The sequence below is a fragment of the Lepisosteus oculatus genome, chromosome 10 (assembly GCF_040954835.1).
Source record: "Lepisosteus oculatus isolate fLepOcu1 chromosome 10, fLepOcu1.hap2, whole genome shotgun sequence".
NCBI classification, from domain to species: domain Eukaryota; kingdom Metazoa; phylum Chordata; class Actinopteri; order Semionotiformes; family Lepisosteidae; genus Lepisosteus; species Lepisosteus oculatus.
In genome coordinates this window covers 13,503,132-13,512,514 of record NC_090705.1, presented here as the reverse complement: position 1 = coordinate 13,512,514, position 9,383 = coordinate 13,503,132, and the positions used below count along the sequence as shown (strand labels likewise).

The 9,383-nt window shown below is 35.9% G+C and overlaps 1 long non-coding RNA gene across 1 annotated transcript in view; it reads left to right on the top strand.

Annotated features, from left to right (window-relative positions):
- Positions 1-592: 592 nt before the first annotated feature.
- Positions 593-9,383, top strand: part of LOC107078631 (uncharacterized) — a 45,042-nt gene continuing 36,251 nt past the window's right edge. Inside the window, exon 1 of the long non-coding RNA XR_001479585.2 lies at positions 593-680. This is a non-coding gene — a long non-coding RNA (uncharacterized lncRNA). The remainder of the gene's footprint in view (positions 681-9,383) is intronic.

Sequence of the window (9,383 nt, the reverse complement as noted above, 5' to 3'; positions counted from 1 at the left end):
TCTATCATTAATATCTATCCATTTGTCACAGTCTCCTCCTTGCAAAGTTTAGAAGCGTAGATAGAATATAACAATTACGATGGCACAGCCACAATTGCAAAGATGTGCAATGGTGTTTATTATGAGGAACTGTGTTCCCAAAGTCCACACCCCAAAAAAACAAAGTGAAAAATACAAACTAACCAGGAAAAAAAAACAACACAAAGCTGTAGTACAATTATACATTAATTACTATAAAAATAGATTGTTGTAGGCAGCTCCTATTTTACCCCCCCCACAATCCACTTTCTCCTATCTACCCCTCTCCTATCTTGAAGAGCTCCTCTTCTAGGTTAAACTCCTCCCCCTAGAATATTCCACTATAAAGCAAATAAAATAATTTTACAAAATAATAATAAGAATTCTGATACACACAATTCCCAATTAAGAACACAATTAAACAATGAACACATTACTACCAAAAATAAAATATCAAACTCCTTTTATGTATATAACTGTTGTTTAAGAAAATACGACCCCCTTTTAATGGTAACTTCGTACAAATTAATCTACGCATGCGCAATCCTGAAACAGGCACTACTAAGCCAGCCCCCGTTGCCATATCAATGTTTGGGTCCTACAAGTTTGCGGGAGAAACTATTTTGCCGGTGAGAAATTCGAGCAGCTTATTTATTTGAAACGTGAGTTGATCACCAATTTGGTTCATTTCACTTCTAGAGCAAAGCAAAGGAAAACAGGTGTTTGGTTTGAGTTAATGTTTAATTTTGATAATATGGGAACAACCTTACTTTACTCTGTGTGTGCACCCACAGAGAAAGCAAAGCTATCAACGGAATTCCAAACTGGTTTGTTTACGTTGGAAACTAGCGTTATTGCCTTTGTTTGGATAGTTAAATGTTTACGTATGTGTGTTTATGTGTTCATGCGGATACCTCACGAGTGCCAGGTGATCTGGAAACGGAGTCTCTAGTCACATCATTCCATTCACTATATAATCTCTAACATGATATTGTCTCCCAGTAAACAGCCATCCTCAGCTTCATAATAAAGGAAGAAAGTGGAAATCACAATAGAATGAGGGAGATGTGCTGTCTGCATACATAAGAATCAAAACTCTGCTATCAGGTATACAGTGACAGCAATGTAGTTCTTTCAGGAAACTCATTATAACCTCTAACACAGCACAGAGAGAAATATTGAAAGACTTTTTTTCAAAATAAAATGGGAAGATAGCCTGTTCCCTGAATATGATTGAAAAAATACCCAAGCAAGAACCTTGATTCTAAACTATATTAATGTAGATGCTGCTGAAAGACTTTATCCCAGGAGAGAAGTGCATGGACCCATTTGAAGATTAGCTTTGAGGCATCCACTCATGGTTATTTCCAGTGCCTTCAGGCACATTTAATGATGGAAAAAGACAGAAAACAAAAGTGGATACATTGAAATGAAAATGAAGGAGCCTATCAAACAAAATACCTATAAAAATGTTCATTTCCTGAAACTAGGAAGATATAACAATTCATATCTCTAACCCCTTTAGTAGAGGCAGAGAGAAAAGGGGGGCGAAAAATGTTCAGCTTGCTGTTTCGGGACCTGAGGTTCACCTCAGTTTCATTAAGACGTTTGCATCTTTTTCAGGGAATTTCGCCAGTTGTACTTGTTTAATTTCAACATGAACTCAAGGAAATTTTTACAGTTCCTGGGATGCAGCATGTGTTTCCATTTAATACTGGAAGCCACCCCATTTCTGGCTTAGAAATTCTGCGTTCCTGCTTTGCTGTGGTATTATTTAATGTTATTTGCAGTTTGTTTCTAGCAACACCCTTTCATCAGCTTTGATCTTTAACTTGACTTTTCAATGAAGCAATGCCACTTAGGCAAAAACAAACCCAAAAAAGTTTATGGCAATGGCATGGGTTTATAGAAGCAATGAAAACTATATATATTAAGAGGTTATAAAAGTTATAAAGCAAACTGTGGCCTGTCCAAATATCTAAACCCTATGATGGTGTGCCTGTAATGCTGGAACAAGAAAGTTTTCATCTTCACAGCTTGCTTGCATCTATGAAGGAAATTCTTTACATGTTGAGGCGTATATTTTCTTAAACATTTGCTTTTCATCTTTCAAAAACAAGCCATGCAGTGACTTTCCTGTTTAATTTGTTCTCGCATTAATGTTCTAATTTATAGAAAGACAAATATTTAAGGTTGTTGCCTAAAGGAGAAAAAATAGTTTTCTAAACTTATTTTTAAAGATACACTGTACTAGCCTGACCACAATAATAAAATATGTGACAGCTGTTGTTAAGATTGCTTGATTCTTGTCAAGAATGAAGTAATATAGATCCATGAAATCAGCAGCAGAGTTCAGCCAAGATGATGAAGGGAAAACAATTGCAGACTGAATTATATTTTAAATCTTACTTGGACTCCCATAAAGAACAGAAAACATTCAATAAACTATTGATTTATGCAAATTTTTATTTTAAGTTTATAATATGTAACAGCATATTTGCTGGCATTTTATCTTAATTCTATCCATGAAAATGTTATCCCTTGTAACAGGTTCAATTCTCCTCTCAGTCATAAAGCTACAGATGGCATTCAAAAGTTAGACTAAGAAAGATAAAAAATGTGAGACTAGAGTAACCAAGTAACTTTTTGCTTATTTCTTCAAACACAGTCTTGAAAGAGGATAGAGAAAAGCTATGTAGTGAGATACCACTGATATTAGAAATGGGATAAAACTATTGATTGTATATCCATAATTACATTTTACAAGAAAGAATAACAAGAAAGCTTACAGGACTAGTGAATATCCTGCATGATGGAGTGCACCCAACAGTACAAAAATGGCTATTTTACAAATAAGGTTGTCCAAACCAAATGATGAAAACAACCAAAAAAATCTGACTTGTCATCTTGAAATATAAAGACGTATAGTATCATTCCTATCATTACTAATTTTATTTTGACATCATCTCTCACCACAATCATTTGAAATAGAATTTACAACAAAATCTTGGAGGAATGACGCCAAGAAGAATGTAAACTCAGGCGCTTTGACTTGTAATCATTTACCGTATGATGCCATTTCTTAAACTTAGAAAAACTGTAAATAGAACCAGTAAGACTTTTCTCATTTGCATCCCTTTTGCTCCTCCCAATCTCCACATTGGCAGCTGCCCTATTCATTAACCTCTCACTCTGCATGGGGGGGGGGACCCATGCAGCCTCCTCATCCTACTGCCAGGGGGTTGGCACTCAGTGAGTTGAGACACATTTTATCATGACGATGCATTCAATAAATATTTTAAAACAATTTTGCTTTGCGAAACAGACAAGAGAAGTCTTTCACAACCTGATACACAGCTCATAATTATCAAAACAACAGTAGTGGACCCTAGAGGAAGAATGGTGAAAGGGTTAAACGAATTGTGAACCTTTATACTGTAAATGAAAACATTATGCAAGAAAAGCATGAAGTGGTCAGACTCTGATGTACTGTATAGTCTGAGCAGTCGTTCCCAATACTGATTCTAGGGAACAATGTAGCTTTTTTTTTTTTCTACCAGCCAAGTTATAAATCACAGGTTGACTCATTGTACTTTTATATTTGAGGCAGATTTTTAAATGTACTGTATATCAGTTCTTAAAATTTGCAACTGAAGTCACACCTGTACTGATTTCCAGGTTTTGCAATGTCTTTCATTGATTGTCTTAGCTGAAATGTAAATGTAATTGGACTTAAGCAAAAGGAAAAAAACAACACACTCTGTGAAAATATCTGAAATATTCCCATCTACATGAAATACTGTATGCTGAAGCTTTTGGAAGTTTGAACCGGAGTATTTTTTTAAATCAAAGACTGAGTAGAAAAGCAAATAACCAGAAGTCTAAGTAACAAATCAGCTAGTGTCATTTATTAACACCACATAAAACTTACAGTATGAATGGTTATAACTGTGAGTTAGTCCAGGAGTCCAGCTCATTTGGTAGTTCATTGATTCAAGGATTATTAAAAGAAACCTAGATTACAATTTCAACAACATAGCTTAGTAGCTTGATCCATATTCTAACATAAATGCCTCCTGTTCTCAGTTTTAAATGCAGTTGCATATAGTTCCATTTGTGTCCTCTGGCCTGTGTTTCACTGCTTTATTCTGAAGATGGCCACAGGCTTGACTTTGTCAATCCTTTGAGGATTGTGGAAACTTGTATCATATTCCCTCAGAGTTTTCTCTGTACAAGACTAACAAAAGTCAGTTCCACCAGTCTGTCAGTGTACACACCAGAATTAATCTGGTTATTTTCTCTGGGCTGATTTTAGAACAACAATATGTACTTCTAGAATGTGGTGACCAATATTTTACACAATATTTTAAATTGTCTTTCTAGTAGTGTATATTATAGAATTTTAACACAAAATGTCTGGATTTAAATTCTATTGTTTGACTATCCTATCATTTTGTCTTCTGTTTATTGCTTTCCCAAATTCACAGGAAAAAAAATGTCAACATAAACACTTCTTACTCCTTTTTCATATAATTTGCAAACCTGACTAGTTAACTAACTACATCAATTTATATACAGTACAGTATATAAATTAAAATTAGAAAAAGCTAGTTCTAGTACAGATCCATAAAATCTGTTATGGATTTGTGAGACCTGATGCTGGTATCTTTTATAACAAGAAGCAAGCCCAGTAAGAATATTCGGGTATTAATATAAAAACAATATACTTGTCTACTAGACATTTTTGTAAATAGGTTTTGCAAAATAGAGTATTCAAAAATAATAGGCATCAGTGGCTGGTTTCATTCTTCCCAAAGAAAAAAAAAATGAAATGAAGCATGTTATCTGCTCTTAAATGTCCAAAGATAAAAAATTGTAAATCAAAATCTACAAATCCTCATGTGCTAGTATCAGCTTTCCTAAGCTTATTGCCCATATCTCTTTCACATCTGTTATTCTGTAGATCACTAAGACACTGACAACCCAGTAATTGGCAACACAACAAATCTCTCTATTATGTTGTGCTCTATGGACCCAAACGTAAAGACACTGGTACATTTTAAATCAATCTTTCAATACTACCAGGTGCAGTTTTGTTTCTTGTGAAAAATTATAGCAGTGACTAAATAAAAGGTTTATTTCAAATTAATCAATCATATCTGAACCTTATTTGTATTATTTTTTCTCCCTTTCCTATTGTAAAGTCTGTAAAAATATTGAAATATTTATGGATATACATATCAATAGTGAATCTGGGCATAATTCATTGGAAAACTGTATTTCAGAATATTATAATGAACTTGTATTTCTTGACAGGAAAATACATCAGCATAGCTGCATTTATTTGTTGCTCAATTATATAGATTTAAGAAATCAAACTTCATGCTGTGCTCTTTAGGTGGGTATGGTATGTTCGGTTCATCCTTGGATAGAATTTGATCAACAGTCCTTCAGACATTTCCAAGAACAAATCCACTTAGCCAAAAGACCAATCATGTGCTCCTTCTGGTTTGCAGCCACTTTCTAGTTCCAAAGGATTATTATCACCATTAAAGACTCATAATGAATGGGATATTCAGTTGTGTTAAAATCAATTAGGAATAATGTTTTCTTCAATCATTCTGTGTATTATGAATAGGTGATGAAAAACAGATCACTGTTTCTGTAGATTTTAACAGGATTTGTGTCATCATGTTCCAGGTTAGGAGTGGCTACAGTTCTTTATTTGAAATAGAAAAAATGTAGATTCAAGTCCCAGGTAAACACTGTTCTATCCTTAAGCGATGCACTTCAGTAAAATGTACAGTTCTATGAAGTATTTCAAATGTAAATTAGTTTAAGCAAAAAAAAACATCTGTAATATATTGTTCAAAAAGTTTAAGTCTCAATTATTGATTTAAGATGAACACATACTAGTTTTGGTAAGTCATTACTTGTACCTTAAAAAATAAAAAGAGTAGAACGTCTTAAGTTTTTACTTTTACGTTTTGCATATCCAGTGCTGTAGGTAGATCTATTGTTTTATTTTTTACTATAATTTCTTTTAAAAAACTGGTCACATTTGTATAGTATATTCTATAGTATTTCTTAGCTTTTCCTTGTCAGAGTTCACTTCTTTTATTTCAGCTTCTAATTCATGAACCTAAATTGCTTGAGACTTGATTTAAATATCTAGAAGCACTTCACATTTACACAGCAATGTGTTTCTGATTTGAAAATTCTTCAGTGATCAACACAGCCAACTAACATGAGATGTGACACATCACATTTAGTCAACATCTGCTGAACTTGCATCTGCAAGAATGCCAAATGTGGAAGGGAAATGCAATTTGTAACAGAGGCAAATAATTAAAAGTGTCAGAAGCTGTTCTCTTTAAACCTTAAATAATTTTATGTGAAAAGGCCAATTTCTTTTTTTCCTAGTCCAGTTTGCATGCAGATGATACATTTGTTATACTTACTAATCAACTGAGAGGCGTGAAGGCTGGGGGAGTTTAGATGGAAACGAGTTTGAAATTGTTTCTCTAACCACACAGGCGACATCTTATATGGAATGAATGAATAGACTAGGACTGTCATTGCAGATACCTGTTGACCTCTAATTCATCCTGATTGTCTTTTGCCTTTCTAGGGAGCATAAACAGATGTTCAATTCACTGAGTTATGACATTAATGCAAATTTGAACTTGAATTCTAAACCTGTGGCTTTCTACATCAATATCACTGTGAAAAGAATCAGTTCAAATGTTATAATATCATTTACTATTCTATTGGTTGCCTGGGTTTATTATGCCAGTGGTTGGCACAATGAATGTTACTTTTAAAAACCTCAGGTAAACAGGATAGTCTGTTTTTTTTTACAGTCAAGCAAACTGAACATACTGTGACAGTGTTTGGATATCAGGACTGTTTTACGCTGGCTTTAGGTCAATACCCCTGCAGGAGGAAGAGGGTCAGTGTAGAATGGCTCTGTAGCTATCTTGTTGATTTAAGATTTTAAGGGCAAGCAGTTATGCTCAAAGAGGAGAGTTCAATTCTCTTGTTTAGGGAGAGAAAGAGTTTGCGCATGAGCTGGAGTGCTACATGTGAGATTCTGAATTAAACCCTGCAAAAGCGATGTGAGTATCTAGCATTGGGCATTCAATTAGGAAAGCAGGTGTAATTAATTAGCTAGTTCCACCTGGCTGTCAGGGAGGAGAATGAGAGAGAGACGCGTTCCCTGTTATCTTGGGACCTCTAGTGGGAACTACCCAAGTCAAATGATGGGGGATAATTCCGCTGTGTCACAATACCCTTGTTGAATGTTGGGCTTATTAAACACATAGAGTGAAGCAAAGGGTTTTAGTTCTGTGATATTATTATTCAGTATAGACTTTCTTATATCTTCCCCACTGTGATGTCCCACTGTGAAGCTGCAGATGATGTTGTGTCCACCCTGTGGTGATGGAGCAGGGTTTGTTGCAGCCATAGTGGCCCCAGGCCAAGCCTCAGCTCTGCACTGATTATCAAGGGGGGCAGGGTCTGCAAAGTACCCGGCTGCAGTGAGAAGTCACACATACTCTGGGGTATTTTAACACCGTGTAGTCTCTTCTCTGTGATCCAGCATTGCAGTACTACTTCACACCCAGCATTTCCCAACAAAATCCTTCCTGTTCCTGTTTTCCTGTGTCCTGAATTTCCTGGACTCCACCTGGGAACACTTTTCTCCTCCAGCCTGCTATGTGGGGAAGGGAGGCCAGGACCCAGCTTCAGACTGGACTCAGTAGGCATCTCTCTCAGTTTGGTCTCTGGTGCACTCCTTAATCCTCCTTAATCCACTCTGGAGGCATGCACTGGCGTAGTCTTTACATGCCTGACCCCAGAGCTGGACCCCTCAGCACTGCACCTTGGAAAAAAGCACAACGTCTGACCCTAGTGGTTATCCCCTTCCTATGCTTGTCATCCTTGCACTCCTTCCCTGAGTTCCACTTTGGCCCAGTTTAGGAATTCCAATCCTATTTGCCGATTCGAAAACCCAGACAGCTCCAGACATGACAGGCCGACCCCTAGGAGTCCGGACAATCCCATATGGGCTGGCTGTGTTCTGCGCTAGCCTGCCTAGCACCAGTGGTGCAGTGTGCCAGCCACTCCCCTTTTATTGTCATGCCCTTGCTCTTGGGTCTGTAACACCTCCATGATCATCCCCACTGTTCCAGGGGGCGACATGTTGTAATAGTCTTCTGTTTTGTTGCTGTTCAAAATGAAAAATATCAAATCCCTACAAGCTCAAGTTATATCTACAGTATCTTTTCAAAATTAAGTCTGGGAAGATCCCATAGTTCCATTTTCTTAAGGAATTCTTTTATAATAATTAATCTTAATAGTAGTATGGATTGATTTATTTGATTAGCATACAAATACCACTTTATCCAGGCTGACAAGGCTCAAGCCTCTTAATCTTGGTTATGAGAAGGCAGGTGTATTCATGACAGAATTCAAGCAGATACTCCTTTGGCCAGCCCACTTAATTATAAATAATATTTACTACTGAAATGTCATTTTCTGCTGTATTTTTCTGAACACAACTATCCATGATTCAAGAATAATGTTAAATAAAGCATAAGATTGCCATATGCCATAAACTGGACTAGAAGGAATAAGACCACCATTCATTACTGTTTAAAAGTGAGTCGAGTATGATTGTATAATTAGTTTACATGGAAGGTAGGTGGGATTTAGTGTACAAAAAGTGTAAAGAAGATATTTTGAATATATATAGGAATTATGCACAAAACAATTGAAATGAAAAATGTTTCTAACAATGGAAAATACATAAATGCCAATTCAGTTCAATTCAGCCAATTAAAATTAAAATATACATTTAACTTTTTTGAACAAATTATTTGCAAAACTTTTCCTGTAAAAAGTCTAATCAAAATACATGCTATAGTACAAATTTAGAAATAGAAGAAAAACAGTATTTAAAAAAAGATTTTGTGTGATTTTTTTTTAAATAGAGAAAAGCTTGACAGAAAGAAGAACTGGTGGTGAGATCAGTAGGCGTTAATGAATTAGTGACTTATGGGGTATACTTTCTGGTAGTATCAAACACATACCCATTGCTGCTTCAAAAGCTTAAGTAGTGCATAATCTCTCAGCAGCTTAATCGGCACTGATCTGAGGCTTTTCACTCCTTACTAGAAAGCAAATAATCAATCAACGCTCACCCTTTCTTTTCCGCCCTTCCTCAAACCAATTAAAGTAAACTCCAGTTTTCCGGCAGGATACCTCCAGAGCCACAGCTGCTTTTTGTCTCTGGCCCTTTACCCAGTCTTCCCTGGCCCTATTATGGACGTCCGAGGGGAAAAGAATCAATGAGTCACTTT